The 10,310-nt window shown below is 38.3% G+C and overlaps 1 long non-coding RNA gene across 1 annotated transcript; it reads left to right on the top strand.

Annotated features, from left to right (window-relative positions):
• Positions 1-5,217: 5,217 nt before the first annotated feature.
• LOC109321027 lies at positions 5,218-8,711 on the top strand. Its single transcript, XR_002103941.1, has 3 exons — positions 5,218-5,325; positions 6,936-7,037; positions 8,378-8,711. It is a non-coding gene; the product is annotated as an uncharacterized LOC109321027 (long non-coding RNA).
• Positions 8,712-10,310: the final 1,599 nt, after the last annotated feature.

The raw sequence follows: 10,310 nt of genomic DNA, 5'->3' as shown, positions 1-10,310 counted from the left end.
CAATCCATACTGAACTAGCTGATAATGATATATTTGGCAACTTGTATATGTTTACTGGGGGAAAACAGGTTTGTTGTCTTAAAACTGAAAGAGTATCACAGTACCGCTTTTGTGAAATATTGTTACTAATCTTTTTACAAGCCAAAAACTAATGACATATTTGACAGGAAAGAAAAATTTTTGATGACATGGCTTGCTTTGCCAAAGAACTAAATAGAAAGAAGACAGAAAAAGCCTATCAGCTAACATTGTCTCCTCCCCCATTTTGATTCAGGATTGTTTTAATATCCTGCTACTCAGCTGAAACATTTTCCTTATTTTATCTAATGCCTGTAGTTGTAGCTTCTTGTACTAGGCAGAGCAGGGTTGTACCTTGTAGACTACCTCCTTTGGAGAGGCACAAGCTTTTGTAGTCAGATACTATGACAAAGCAGACTGTAACCAATGAAAGTTCATGACTCTCTGAAGGAGTTAGTCTCTAAGGTGCTGCACTGCCCTGTTTTCTGCCTAACTTCATACAAGCACAGCTGACTGCCTTTTTCTCTTTGTATTGGTTAAATAATTTCTCTCTTTCCTCATTTACACTCTTCAGATATCAGCAGCCTTATAGTTAAGGATGACAGAACTATCTTTACTAAGAGATGCCTCTTTTACCTCCTTTTTTTGGAAAAGTACTTTGACTTAACAGTGATTTACATTAAAGGCAAAAGAAAAGACTTCTGCAATGGCTGCAACAGCTTCATTAAACTTGTTTTGAATGATGGGTTTTTAGAAATTCCTTTAATTAAAAAAATATGACTTGTGTCCAATGCTTTTTTGCCTTTATCTTAAACCTGGCTCTGTTTCTACTTCAACTTTTTGTACACTTGTCTCCTTGAAAACTCTTGTAAGCTGTCTTTGAAGAGACGAGACTGTAGCAAAGATAATTATTTTTTGCTGGATAGTTTGGGGCTATATATACTCTGATTTTAAGAGTTGTGGGGCTTGTTTTTGTTCCTGGTTTTATCAAGGTAGGCTTTTTCTTCCACTAATTTCACTTAGAATGAGCTCTGACCCATATCTCTGCATGTATGAGAATGCTGCCTCCTGTTGTCCGGTTGTTTGGTACTTGATAGAGCACTTATTTTAGGGTATACACAGACTTTGTCTTTGGAGAGGGATCACCTGCGCTGAGATGTGTTTGCTTGGGTTTCATGGTGGCAAAAGAACAATATCTGTTTGCAGCCCTAGAGGTCTTTTAGGTCATGCAGTAAGTAGTGCCTTGTGTTTTGGGAGCTGTCAGATTGTGGCTCTGGTACAGATTCTTCAGGGTTATGGAGCTGCACATGGAGAGATGGTGGAGAGATGGAGAGATGGTGATAGTTAAGCTACCATTCCATGGCAAGATTGATTTGATTCCATATGGAACTTCAAGTAAATAAGAACAATCCTTGTGTTTTCATATTTTTAGCTTTTAAACACAACTCAAATATTTCTGAACTTCTTGGTTTAATACACGCATATATTTTTGCAACTGAAAATATCTATAAAAGTTTATTTTGAATTTTTTGTGAAGTATTGAAAGTTTCTTTATAGTCTTCAACATGTCCAAAACAAGAATATCCTGGCGGCCCCCAAGGTAGTAGACTGTGCCCCCTTTGGGTCATAGCATGCCAGCTAGACTTGTAACCTAGTGCTTTTTTGAATGATAGATATGGAATCCTGCCCTGCTGTTGCATGAAGGATTAAATAAGCTCCCTGTATCCTATTACACTTCTAGGGTAGCCACCCAACAGAGTACTAGTTTTTGTTCAATGTTTTCTTTCCCTATAGTCTATTCTGTCCCGTTGTGTCCATCTTTTCAATACTCTCCATACAGAGTTAGCAGCCTTTATTCTCTGACTCCTTTTATCCTTGGAATAGTTTCCTTTTCTGCATTAGCCTATTGTTCTTAAAACAGTCCCAATTATGTACATTCCATCCTTCTACGAGACGCATGAAAATCATTAAGAGTTATAATCCCACTTGGATACTAAACACCCCCCCCCCACACACACACACTTCAATGTCTAGTTCTTTTTCAAAGCACAGGAATATTTGTTTTCTTTCAGTCTCCTCAAAATATCAGGGAATATTATGCATTAAACAAGGGTTAGGCACTGCACGTGTTGCATTGACACCTTGGGGTACATAGAAGCAACCCTTAATAGAATCACATTGAAATGCTAATTTGAAAAGAAGTTAGGATCTGGGGACTTTTAAAATGAAGTTTCCAGAAAAGCTTCATAAATGAAGCTTTTAGTGCTTGATTCTATTCACCTCATTCAGACAAAACTCCCTCTGAAGTGGACACTGACTTGACTGACACAGAATCAGAACCTTAACTTGTGTCATGTCGTTCTCTCCTGAATTGGGTATGAGAGGGAGGTCAGTATCAGAATGGAAGGGAGATATTTTGCATTATGATTCATTTTAAAATACAAAGGACTGAATTTTCATGTGGGCCAAGCTCATTCTCATGATGGGCACAACAGGAGACTTGGCTCGCTCTAAGCTACCTTTACAATGCTGTCCAGTCCTGAAACTGCTCAGAATTCAGCTAGACCCTTGCATAAGCCAGAATAGCTTCCAACATTTAAACTGGTTTGAACAATCTACTTGGAAAGTATTTTCTTGGCTCAGCATTTCTGCACTCTAGACCCAGTTCTCCATCCTGGATTTAGAATGGAGAGAGTGTGATTGAGTAAGGCCAGTGATGCCAGCTTTGCATCAACTGAGAATTTCTTCATGCTATGGAAATCCTCAGCTGGCAATTTATGGCTGGCCACAGGTTCCTTGCATGGATCCTGCAGCACAAATGAACCTCAGTGAGGGTTTAGCATCTAGCCTGGTAATTTTACATTCAATATTTATTTGCCCACAGCTGTTGGAAAGTGTTTTGAGTAAACTCTTTTTGTTATTCAGATAAAAAAAACCACATCATTGAGGACGACTTCTAAGATGTAGTTTAAAGATGTGGTAACAACACTGACTCAGATGGATTTAAAAACATATCTTATGGGTCTTGTGCAGTACTCATTTAGTTTAGCTGCAGAAGACAGGAGATGAGATAAATGTAATGGAAACTATTGGCCCAGGTAAGTCCTCCTGGATGACCTGAGCAAAATGAGCCACTGGGTATCTCTTACTAAAATAAAACCAGAGATAGGCAGAGAAATCAGAACCTGGAGAAAAAAGAAGCATGACAGCAGTAATCTGTTACTATTGCAACTTGATTACTGGATTCTCTGAAATGGTAGTGGACCCTTTCTTTAAGTACTTAAGGAAATGTAACCATAATGAAAACACTTCAGTATCAATCAACCTCTTGTTGCTGTGGCTCACTGCAATTCTTTTTTAATCCCATAAGCATTATGAAAGTGGGGGTGGGGAAAAAGCATTTCCTGCACCAGTGGATCAAGGTACTCTCTAGCAGCATTCAGTTAAGACCCTGGTTTAATAAAAAACATCAGCGTGTTCCTCACTTTAAGCACACAGCAGTCCTATAGAAGTCAATGGCCATATTTATGTGCATAAAAATTAAGCAAATGCTTCAGTTACTTCTGAACTGTTGTCTAAGGAAAGAGATATATCCAAAGCTCAACATTGCTACTATTAAATGTCCTACAGACTTCAATAGGAATTCTGAGTAACAACTCTAGGTTTGGGACTATATCAGAGGAGTGGGAAGCATGTGGTACTGTTTGGAATAAGTTATCTGTTAAGGAACATGAACATTCAGACCCAAGAGAATTATAGAAAGTGGGGGTATATAAGGAAGAACTAGGAAGGATCATCAGAAAGAGATGGACCATTCATTTTTTATTTGCATTCAAATATATTTTTCAAGAATAAATCACTTCCTCTTTAATTCTCTTCTGTAAAGCAGGAAGAAGGGAGATACAAGAGAAGAAGAGAGAAAAGGAGAGAGGGAAAATGTAAAAAGAAACACAGAATAAAAGAAAACAAATACCCAGAATAGCTGATGCAATGACTGAACCAAGCATAACTAACAAAATAATAGGAAATCTTCCAGAACAAATAAACCCTAAAACCCTTGCACTTCTCCCTATTTTTACTAGTATTTGTCTGTAATTTCTTCCTTCTCACTACACTGCTCTTGGCCCCCCTGTTTTCCAATTTTCCTCCAGCAAATCCTTCTAGGAAAAGAAATCAGTCAGATGCCAATGATAAACTTTAGTACTTCTGAGGTCTGGGCTGAACTAAGTGAGAATTTCACCTGGGTAAAGACCCCTAGAATACATTCAGCATTATCAAGACTCTTTGTAAGTACAAAGTAACCTGCACAACACTTCTGTGCCAAGTAAGTTGTCAAGTGGAACCCCAATATTCAAAAGGGGAAACTGAGTTCGTAAATGAGCTGCAGCAGGTTCATAAGTGAGCTCTTCAATAACACAGGAGTAATCAAGGCCATAGCTTGGTGGAGGGGGGCTGAAATCCCAGCTTCTCAATGCTATGCTTCTCAGTCAGAAATAATTAAACATAGATTGAAAAAAAATCTGTTATCCCATGGAGTTTAGAAAGTGCCCCGATAGAGCAGGGCACTAAAGCATTTGTCTGAGTCTATCTTTAAGCATGTACTTAGTCCCACTGAAATTCTCTAGGATGCATGTTGCACTGTTTCCGTACCTGAAGGCTGGGCTTGCATTACTCCCATTCGCCACTTTAATGGCATTACCCACTGATGTCAATGGGACGTGTTCCAATGGCTTTAAGTCATGTATGTTTCAAGTGCTTTGCTGGATTGAGATCCATCAGATAGCTATGTTTTATATCTGCTGTTCCTTATTAATTACAGAAGGACTGCAGTCACAAAACTCAGATCTGGAGCCAGATTGCAAACAGTCCAAGAAGCAGAGGTGTTACTGTCCAGGTTTTGTGCAGACCTTTTTATGATTTTATTGTACATGTATTAAATAGTCAATATTAAATAGAGGTTTTGCTACAGAAGTTATTGCTAACCCTACCTTCCTTTTTGTCATAAGCTGAATGTTGTTTTTCTTCCATTTCCAGCCCACACACTGTAGGCTGGAACATCCCTCTCTTTGTTCTACTTGATAGACTGTAAATATTAGATCAGAAAGGTACAAGTTTACCAAAACTTCCATTAAGTAGCTATTAGTGATGCTTCTATTCCTACAGAAATTATAAAACTGGCTTTTGTTTTTCCAGGGTCAAACACTAGAATGGTAAAATTTCATTTCATTTCCACTTTAAGCTTGTCTACATCTAACACTGCTGTGTTCTTCAGCCTGGGCTTATGACTCAGTATCATCCACCTGTAAAGTACGTATGAATCTTCTAAGTGTGAAGACATGTCATTGGGAATCCTCTTAAGTCCTTCTTGCATATTATCAACTCGGTTAGAGCTGAATTAAGCATAATCTACACACTTTTCCTTTTGGTTTTCATTTTCCTTTTATGATACACTTTTTCCTATTCAAATTGCTCCTTACAATCAGTAACTTTGTTTATGGCCCAAGAACTTCACTGACTAGCTAAACCAAGAAGTGTTACCAGGGCCGGTCCAAGGGTAATTGGTATCCTAGGTGAACTGTGTACCGTGGCACCCCCACCACTGTGTACCTCAGTGCCCAAAAGGTGGGAGTCATGATTCTAGTGATCTTTCCTCTGAGATCTTTTTAGAGGTCTTTCTCCCCTTGCTGAACCAAAGATCTTAGACCAAGGTGGAGCTGTAGCCGGTCAGGACTGTTATTTGGAATGATGTTCCTGTTAGTTTGTTCTGCATATAATTTTGGCACCCTAGGCAACTGCCTAGTTCACCTAATGGTTGGACTGGCCCTTAGTGTTACAAAATGCTGAACAGCATGCATTGTACAATTACTTTCAGTGTCTCTTGTTAAACTGAATGTATTTTAATAACCTAAAGAACTCTATAGTGAGCAGGACTAGATCTGTGAGTTTAAATATTTTTATATCAGTATCCAAGGTAGAATTCCAATATTTCCCTTTGTATCACCAAACACTTTAATACTTTGCTGGGGTTGTGTACTTTTTTGATGAAAACAATTTTTTTCTAACATGAAGTGCTGATTTCAGTGCAAGTGTAACCATGTGCATCTCAGGACCAGGACTTTTGCTTCTAAACAACTGTTAAGTTTTTAGGATTTTTAAGTATGATGTGTGTTCAAAATGTTGCAAGCTATATTACATTATTTAAAACTCCTGGAAAAAAATACATGTAAAACATAAAATATCAGTAATGTAATAGGATTAAATGTTGTTAAGTACTGTTGGAAATCTTTATTTTATTTTTTTCTAACATAGGGCAAAAGTACAAAACAAAACTGCTTGATTTAGCCTCACCAAATCAGGCATTCTTGGTATAGATTAGATCAGAAGTTCCCAAACTTTTTATCATTGCATACCCCCTTCCAGATTACCAGCTGCCCATGTACCCCTACTAGCATAGTTTAACCCCTTAAGTACCAAGTATTATTATAATGAAAATTAAAATCTGCCACTACACAATTTCTCCCATGTGTCCCCAGATGTATCTTGCATACTCCAGGGGTATGCATAACACAATTTGAGAATCCCTGGATTAGAGCATGTCTTCAATTAATATCTAACCTGATCACTAATAACTAACTATGCTGGTCAACTGAATTCCACAAAGCTAAACAAAATATCACAACTCTAGCTATAACTTGCATAAATCCCTCTGAAACACAAGATAAGTATTTCAACTGAGACAGCACATGTCACAGAAAGAACTTAAACTTGTCTATGGACATTAATTTATTTTTCCACTTCATTTATGATGTACACTTTTTTTGTGCCTATTTTATACCAAAATATTATGCCATAGAGAACTTTGTTTCTAATAAAGTTACTAGTAAAATAGCAAAAATATCTCTACTTTTGGTTTGCAGGATCAGGCTTTATACACACAACACCATAGGATCTGGATTAGCACCAGGCAATCTTCGCTTCCTTTTCAAAACTGCAAGACAACAATATTTCTCCTGCACCCAGTGAGTTAAATATTATGCTCAGAAATACATGAGAAATAATTCCCCTCCCACTTACCCCCCACCCAACACACACATTATTTGTTTGGAATGGAATAAAGTATTTGCATCATAACATAAAGTGTGTGGGTCTATAAGTGTGCTTGTCCATATTATCCAGCTGTAAAACAATGACATGGAGAAACAGCTGATATCAGGCTAGATCAAATCACTTAGTTGCTCAACTAACACTACTGTATGAAGAAGTCAGGAAAATCTGATGACTTCAACTGTTCATTAGAGAAGGGGACTGTGAGTCAGGTCTTTCAGCTCTCAGCACTTCTCAGCTTCAGGTAGTCTGTCTATAAAATAGTTAATATTTACCAATATGTCATTATTAGTCCTTAAAACTTAGTTCTCAGGCATTTCCCTGGTGTCCTGAGGACTGGAGCCTGCATGGAATATATTAGATTAGCATATGGGAAGCATGCACAACTACTTTCTTTCTCCAAGGGGGAACCAGACATAGTTTGTCTGCCTTTTCTCTCCTCTACTTGTCAGTTCAGGCTTGGGGTAGCTGCCAGTGAAAGCTGGTTCATGCAGACAACTCCTAGGTTCTGGTGTAAACAGAAGGTACAGTTAGTTGCTGACCCTTTGTGCCTGGCAGTTCTCTACATGCATATAGTATTGATGCTCCATGACCTCTCTCTGTGCCTTGTTCATTTCTGGGTAGTTTTCAAGGCAATAGTTACAATGTCTGAACCCTATCTACCCTGAGAGCTATCACAGTCAGGTAGCTAATGTTCTGCCATGTTTGGCTCTGATGAGACTGTGCTTCTTTTCATTTTTGCAATGAAACTAATGCCAAAGAACAACTCTCCTCTGTGGAATCTGCACCCTCTGATATTTTGCCAGCCCTCCAGGACAACAATAACTAGGGTATGCAGTAAACCTTTCCTGTTTAATCAGGCTTTTCATCCATCAAAAACCATGACAAAGTATGAGTATGGGGAGCTGATAATGGTCCAATACTTTTTGATATTTTATTGATGACTCGTTTTTTTCATATAATCATTTTTAAAATGTAAAATGAATGTAAACCAGATGTTATCATGACAGATGTGGGTTAAGTGCCTGGGTAACTAAAATACAGGATAATGTTCTAGGAAAATTCAATAGGACTCTGCTTATTAAAAATCACCTTTAAGGTACAGTACAATTATACCAGACGAAAATGTAACTGGGTCTGAGTTTTTCCTGCCTTTCAATTTATTTGATTGTTACCTCTGAAGATACAGTTGCAATGAAGATGTATCAGACACTCTCATGTTTCTCTTACTCTCACCTTTCTCTCAACTCTTCAGGATCTGATTCTTCATCCCTTACTGAGGCTTAACCCCCATGAAACTCCGAACACAGAACTGAGCCTATAACAGCAAAAACTGGGACAAAAGTCTAGAAGAAGCAGTACAGTCTGAAAAACAAAGAAAGAAACAGTTGTAGTAAGGAGGGAGCAATAGAAGGCCATTACTTTTAGTGACTTAAAATAAACCAGCATTTTATAGCATTGCCTTATCTTATTCTGAAACTTTTCTATTATTCAGCATCTTTTAAAATAACTTTTTCATTGATTGATTATGAAACTTTTCTATAAGAGTAAGGCAATGACAGGGGAAATAGTGGCAGGGTGATATGACGCAGGCAAAGTGATATACTTAATTAATGACATAAAACTACTTTACGCAACATGAATGTGTTTTGAAAATGTGCAGCTCAGATCCATACTTGGTATAAATTAGCAGAGCTACATTGACTTCAAAAGTGTTTGAACTTGATAAGAATTAGTTTTTTGGTGTTTTTTGGTCCACTTAAAAAAATAGAAGAAGAAAACAATCCTTTAAAACAGCCTAATAATTGCGTGTTTCAATTGATAAAAAATGTATGTACAGCTTAAATGAAGATAATAAAAAACTATTATTATCTTCAGATCATGCTATAAAGGACTTACACAAAACAGTTACCAAGGCTTATTTCCTGTTAGATATTTACACTCAAATAAAAAGCTAAAGAATTCTGATGAAAACAAAATTGCCTGCCTTGAAATCCAAGGGTAGTTGTGAGATTTGCACTTCCTATAACATACAGTAAATCAATATAATGCATGTTTCTGTAGTTCACATTTCTATCACACATATTATAATGTGGTATAAAGGATTTCATAATAAAATGGTTCAAATATTGTTTCCAGTGAAAATACTAAGACAATGCTAAAAGGAACAGCACTGGAACTGGCTAGTATTTCATAACACCTGTTCACCAAACATTAGGAGACACTACCTGCTCTGGAGTTTGGCAATTATTGCACTGGGGAGTAAATCCTCCTATTTGCCTGTAACATTGGGCACCTATACACATGACACTAATTAGCACGTGTTGGAGCAGACTCAGTAAATCAAGTCTTGTGAGTCTGCTGAAGCATGCTAAGTAGCATGCTCCAGCAGCCTCCATGTCATGTATATTCAGTGTCCCCACATTTCAAAATGATAGCAAGGGTGCTTTAAAGTGCCCCCACCATCATTTTGAAGCGCAGAAAGATGCATATACATGTGACGCTGGGGGCACTTTAATTACAGCAGCTCTCCGAGCCACTCTAATTAAAGTTTCCTCCCTCCCTCCCACCCCAGAGCTTGTGTATAGACACCCCTAGTGAATAGGGCAAAAACCCACTGAGTCCACTAAGGCCACTAATGAAACTAGAAAGGGCACAGACCTTTTTGGCAGTCTCTTCCAATAGAAGGAAAAGGCAGTGAATGAAGTCAGGGGGTATTTGAGGGAAGACAAAAACAGGAGGTCCACCAGTTGGACATGATGAATCAGTTTGGTGCATCATCCCCAGGTGTTTGGGGAGCTAGGCATCATCAGCTCTTAGGCGATCAAGGCTTCCATCTGGACTGTAAGCAGCATCAAGTCTCTACAGTTTTGTTTTCAGTGAACTGAAATTCTTGGTATCAGGTTTAAACTTGACTCTCTAGTTTGGCTTCAGATCCTTGCGACTAGCCCCTTCCCTCCCAAATGTCATGCTCTGGTCCAATCCTGTCTCAAGTGCAGAAGTGAATCATTGTTCACCCAGGCACTTTCAGGTACTTTCCAATCTCCAGTGCTTCCCATGATTGGCTGTCAGAATGAGAACAAGGCCATAAACAGTTCCCTTTGTTTTCTGGTTGGTGACCATTGAGTACACAGGCAAGGAGGCAAGATGCCCAGTCATGTTGATGGAGGTCAGAAAATGGAGGCTCT

The sequence above is a fragment of the Crocodylus porosus genome, unplaced genomic scaffold (genome assembly GCF_001723895.1).
Source record: "Crocodylus porosus isolate Cpor-Errol unplaced genomic scaffold, CroPor_comp1, whole genome shotgun sequence".
In the NCBI taxonomy this organism is placed as follows: Eukaryota; Metazoa; Chordata; order Crocodylia; family Crocodylidae; genus Crocodylus; species Crocodylus porosus.
Note: the sequence above shows the minus strand (reverse complement) of the source record. Positions and strands in the feature narration are given on the sequence as shown.